The sequence below is a fragment of the Schistocerca gregaria genome, unplaced genomic scaffold (assembly GCF_023897955.1).
Source record: "Schistocerca gregaria isolate iqSchGreg1 unplaced genomic scaffold, iqSchGreg1.2 ptg000835l, whole genome shotgun sequence".
Lineage (NCBI taxonomy): Eukaryota > Metazoa > Arthropoda > Insecta > Orthoptera > Acrididae > Schistocerca > Schistocerca gregaria.
The window spans coordinates 719-5,000 of NW_026062200.1; the positions used below are offsets into that span (position 1 = coordinate 719).

The 4,282-nt window shown below is 57.0% G+C and overlaps 3 non-coding genes across 3 annotated transcripts in view; all 3 read left to right on the top strand.

Moving 5' to 3' along the window:
- The first annotated feature begins 253 nt into the window (after positions 1-253).
- On the top strand, positions 254-2,146 carry LOC126322755 (small subunit ribosomal RNA). Its single transcript, XR_007559170.1, has one exon. It is a non-coding gene; the product is annotated as a small subunit ribosomal RNA (ribosomal RNA).
- Positions 2,147-2,501: 355 nt separating this feature from the next.
- On the top strand, positions 2,502-2,656 carry LOC126322734 (5.8S ribosomal RNA). Its single transcript, XR_007559149.1, has one exon. It is a non-coding gene; the product is annotated as a 5.8S ribosomal RNA (ribosomal RNA).
- A 188-nt stretch (positions 2,657-2,844) lies between these two features.
- Positions 2,845-4,282, top strand: part of LOC126322766 (large subunit ribosomal RNA) — a 4,222-nt gene continuing 2,784 nt past the window's right edge. The window contains exon 1 of the ribosomal RNA XR_007559180.1: positions 2,845-4,282. This exon is cut by the window's right edge and continues 2,784 nt beyond it. This is a non-coding gene — a ribosomal RNA (large subunit ribosomal RNA).

Sequence of the window (4,282 nt, forward strand, 5' to 3'; positions counted from 1 at the left end):
GTTGGGAGCACGGGTGTTCGCACTGAAAGCGTCTACTCGCCTATCTCCGGGCGATTGCGCCTCTCTCGAACCCGACCAAGTACTTAGGACGGCGCTGCGCGCCGCCGGGACCTGAGAGGGTTTCGAGGTGTATCGTGCAGGGGAGCTCAGCCTCCTCCTGTTTGCAGAATAATTGAGCGGACGCTTGCGTGTTCGCGCGGGCCCTCGGGACACACTCCCGGGCGGCCGGCTGCTCAGCTCTCGTTGACGCAGCTCCCTGGTTGATCCTGCCAGTAGTCATATGCTTGTCTCAAAGATTAAGCCATGCATGTCTCAGTACAAGCCGCATTAAGGTGAAACCGCGAATGGCTCATTAAATCAGTTATGGTTCCTTAGATCGTACCCACGTTACTTGGATAACTGTGGTAATTCTAGAGCTAATACATGCAAACAGAGTCCCGACCAGAGATGGAAGGGACGCTTTTATTAGATCAAAACCAATCGGATTGGCTCGTCTGGTCCGTTTGCCTTGGTGACTCTGAATAACTTTGGGCTGATCGCACGGTCCTCGTACCGGCGACGCATCTTTCAAATGTCTGCCTTATCAACTGTCGATGGTAGGTTCTGCGCCTACCATGGTTGTAACGGGTAACGGGGAATCAGGGTTCGATTCCGGAGAGGGAGCCTGAGAAACGGCTACCACATCCAAGGAAGGCAGCAGGCGCGCAAATTACCCACTCCCGGCACGGGGAGGTAGTGACGAAAAATAACGATACGGGACTCATCCGAGGCCCCGTAATCGGAATGAGTACACTTTAAATCCTTTAACGAGTATCTATTGGAGGGCAAGTCTGGTGCCAGCAGCTGCGGTAATTCCAGCTCCAATAGCGTATATTAAAGTTGTTGCGGTTAAAAAGCTCGTAGTTGGATTTGTGTCCCACGCTGTTGGTTCACCGCCCGTCGGTGTTTAACTGGCATGTATCGTGGGACGTCCTGCCGGTGGGGCGAGCCGAAGGCGTGCTTGCGCGTCCCGAGGCGGACCCCGTTGAAATCCTACCAGGGTGCTCTTAGTTGAGTGTCTCGGTGGGCCGGCACGTTTACTTTGAACAAATTAGAGTGCTTAAAGCAGGCAAGCCCGCCTGAATACTGTGTGCATGGAATAATGGAATAGGACCTCGGTTCTATTTTGTTGGTTTTCGGAACCCGAGGTAATGATTAATAGGGACAGGCGGGGGCATTCGTATTGCGACGTTAGAGGTGAAATTCTTGGATCGTCGCAAGACGAACAGAAGCGAAAGCATTTGCCAAGTATGTTTTCATTAATCAAGAACGAAAGTTAGAGGTTCGAAGGCGATCAGATACCGCCCTAGTTCTAACCATAAACGATGCCAGCCAGCGATCCGCCGCAGTTCCTCCGATGACTCGGCGGGCAGCCTCCGGGAAACCAAAGCTTTTGGGTTCCGGGGGAAGTATGGTTGCAAAGCTGAAACTTAAAGGAATTGACGGAAGGGCACCACCAGGAGTGGAGCCTGCGGCTTAATTTGACTCAACACGGGAAACCTCACCAGGCCCGGACACCGGAAGGATTGACAGATTGATAGCTCTTTCTTGATTCGGTGGGTGGTGGTGCATGGCCGTTCTTAGTTGGTGGAGCGATTTGTCTGGTTAATTCCGATAACGAACGAGACTCTAGCCTGCTAACTAGTCGCGTGACATCCTTCGTGCTGTCAGCGATTACTTTTCTTCTTAGAGGGACAGGCGGCTTCTAGCCGCACGAGATTGAGCAATAACAGGTCTGTGATGCCCTTAGATGTTCTGGGCCGCACGCGCGCTACACTGAAGGAATCAGCGTGTCTTCCTAGGCCGAAAGGTCGGGGTAACCCGCTGAACCTCCTTCGTGCTAGGGATTGGGGCTTGCAATTGTTCCCCATGAACGAGGAATTCCCAGTAAGCGCGAGTCATAAGCTCGCGTTGATTACGTCCCTGCCCTTTGTACACACCGCCCGTCGCTACTACCGATTGAATGATTTAGTGAGGTCTTCGGACTGGTACGCGGCATCGACTCTGTCGTTGCCGATGCTACCGGAAAGATGACCAAACTTGATCATTTAGAGGAAGTAAAAGTCGTAACAAGGTTTCCGTAGGTGAACCTGCGGAAGGATCATTACCGACTAGACTGCATGTCTTTCGATGTGCGTGTCGTGTCGCGCAACACGCTACCTGTACGGCAGTAGCCGTGCGCCGCGTGCGGAACCACGCGTGCCTCTCAAAACTAGCGCAAGTGTTGTTGTGTGGTACGAGCGCTGAAGCTCTGGAGCGGCTGGCCTGCGGCACCTGGCGCCTGGCGCCGGTTTTGAATGACTTTCGCCCGAGTGCCTGTCCGCTCCGGTGTGGAGCCGTACGACGCCCATCGGCCGTCAGGCCGTTGGACACAAAGTAATGGAACAGGGGCCGTCAAACGCCTCAGTCCCGCCTCTGCAACTGTCTTGAAAGAGACGGTGGAGAACTGAAAAGATAAAGATCACCCAGGACGGTGGATCACTCGGCTCGTGGGTCGATGAAGAACGCAGCAAATTGCGCGTCGACATGTGAACTGCAGGACACATGAACATCGACGTTTCGAACGCACATTGCGGTCCATGGATTCCGTTCCCGGGCCACGTCTGGCTGAGGGTCGGCTACGTATACTGAAGCGCGCGGCGTTTGTCCCGCTTCGGGCGCCTGGGAGTGTCGTGGTCGCCTGTGTGGCCGGCCGCGTCTCCTTAAACGTGCGATGCGCGCCCGTCGCCTGGCGGTTCGCATACCGGTGCTTTCTCGGTAGCGTGCACAGCCGGCTGGCGGTGTGGCGTGCGACACCTCGTACAACGACCTCAGAGCAGGCGAGACTACCCGCTGAATTTAAGCATATTACTAAGCGGAGGAAAAGAAACTAACAAGGATTCCCCCAGTAGCGGCGAGCGAACAGGGAAGAGTCCAGCACCGAACCCCGCAGGCTGCCGCCTGTCGTGGCATGTGGTGTTCGGGAGGGTCCACTACCCCGACGCCTCGCGCCGAGCCCAAGTCCAACTTGAATGAGGCCACGGCCCGTAGAGGGTGCCAGGCCCGTAGCGGCCGGTGCGAGCGTCGGCGGGACCTCTCCTTCGAGTCGGGTTGCTTGAGAGTGCAGCTCCAAGTGGGTGGTAAACTCCATCTGAGACTAAATATGACCACGAGACCGATAGCGAACAAGTACCGTGAGGGAAAGTTGAAAAGAACTTTGAAGAGAGAGTTCAAAAGTACGTGAAACCGTTCTGGGGTAAACGTGAGAAGTCCGAAAGGTCGAACGGGTGAGATTCACGCCCATCCGGCCACTGGCCCCCGCCCTCGGCAGATGGGGCCGGCCGCCCGCGCGGAGCAATCCGCGGCGGGGTCGTGTCCGGTTGCCTTTCCACTCGCCGCGGGGTGGGGCCGTTCCGGTGTGCGGTGGGCCGCACTTCTCCCCTAGTAGGACGTCGCGACCCGCTGGGTGCCGGCCTACGGCCCGGGTGCGCAGCCTGTCCTTCCGCGGGCCTCGGTTCGCGTCTGTTGGGCAGAGCCCCGGTGTCCTGGCTGGCTGCTCGGCGGTATATCTGGAGGAGTCGATTCGCCCCTTTGGGCGCTCGGGCTCCCGGCAAGCGCGCGCGGTTCTTCCCGGATGACGGACCTACCTGGCCCGGCCCCGGACCCGCGCCGCTGTTGGCTCGGGATGCTCTCGGGCGGAATAATCGCTCCCGTCAGCGGCGCTTCAGCTTTGGACAATTTCACGACCCGTCTTGAAACACGGACCAAGGAGTCTAACATGTGCGCGAGTCATTGGGCTGTACGAAACCTAAAGGCGTAATGAAAGTGAAGGTCTCGCCTTGCGCGGGCCGAGGGAGGATGGGGCTTCCCCGCCCTTCACGGGGCGGCGGCCTCCGCACTCCCGGGGCGTCTCGTCCTCATTGCGAGGTGAGGCGCACCTAGAGCGTACACGTTGGGACCCGAAAGATGGTGAACTATGCCTGGCCAGGACGAAGTCAGGGGAAACCCTGATGGAGGTCCGTAGCGATTCTGACGTGCAAATCGATCGTCGGAGCTGGGTATAGGGGCGAAAGACTAATCGAACCATCTAGTAGCTGGTTCCCTCCGAAGTTTCCCTCAGGATAGCTGGTGCTCGTACGAGTCTCATCCGGTAAAGCGAATGATTAGAGGCCTTGGGGCCGAAACGACCTCAACCTATTCTCAAACTTTAAATGGGTGAGATCTCCGGCTTGCTTGATATGCTGAAGCCGCGAGCAAACGACTC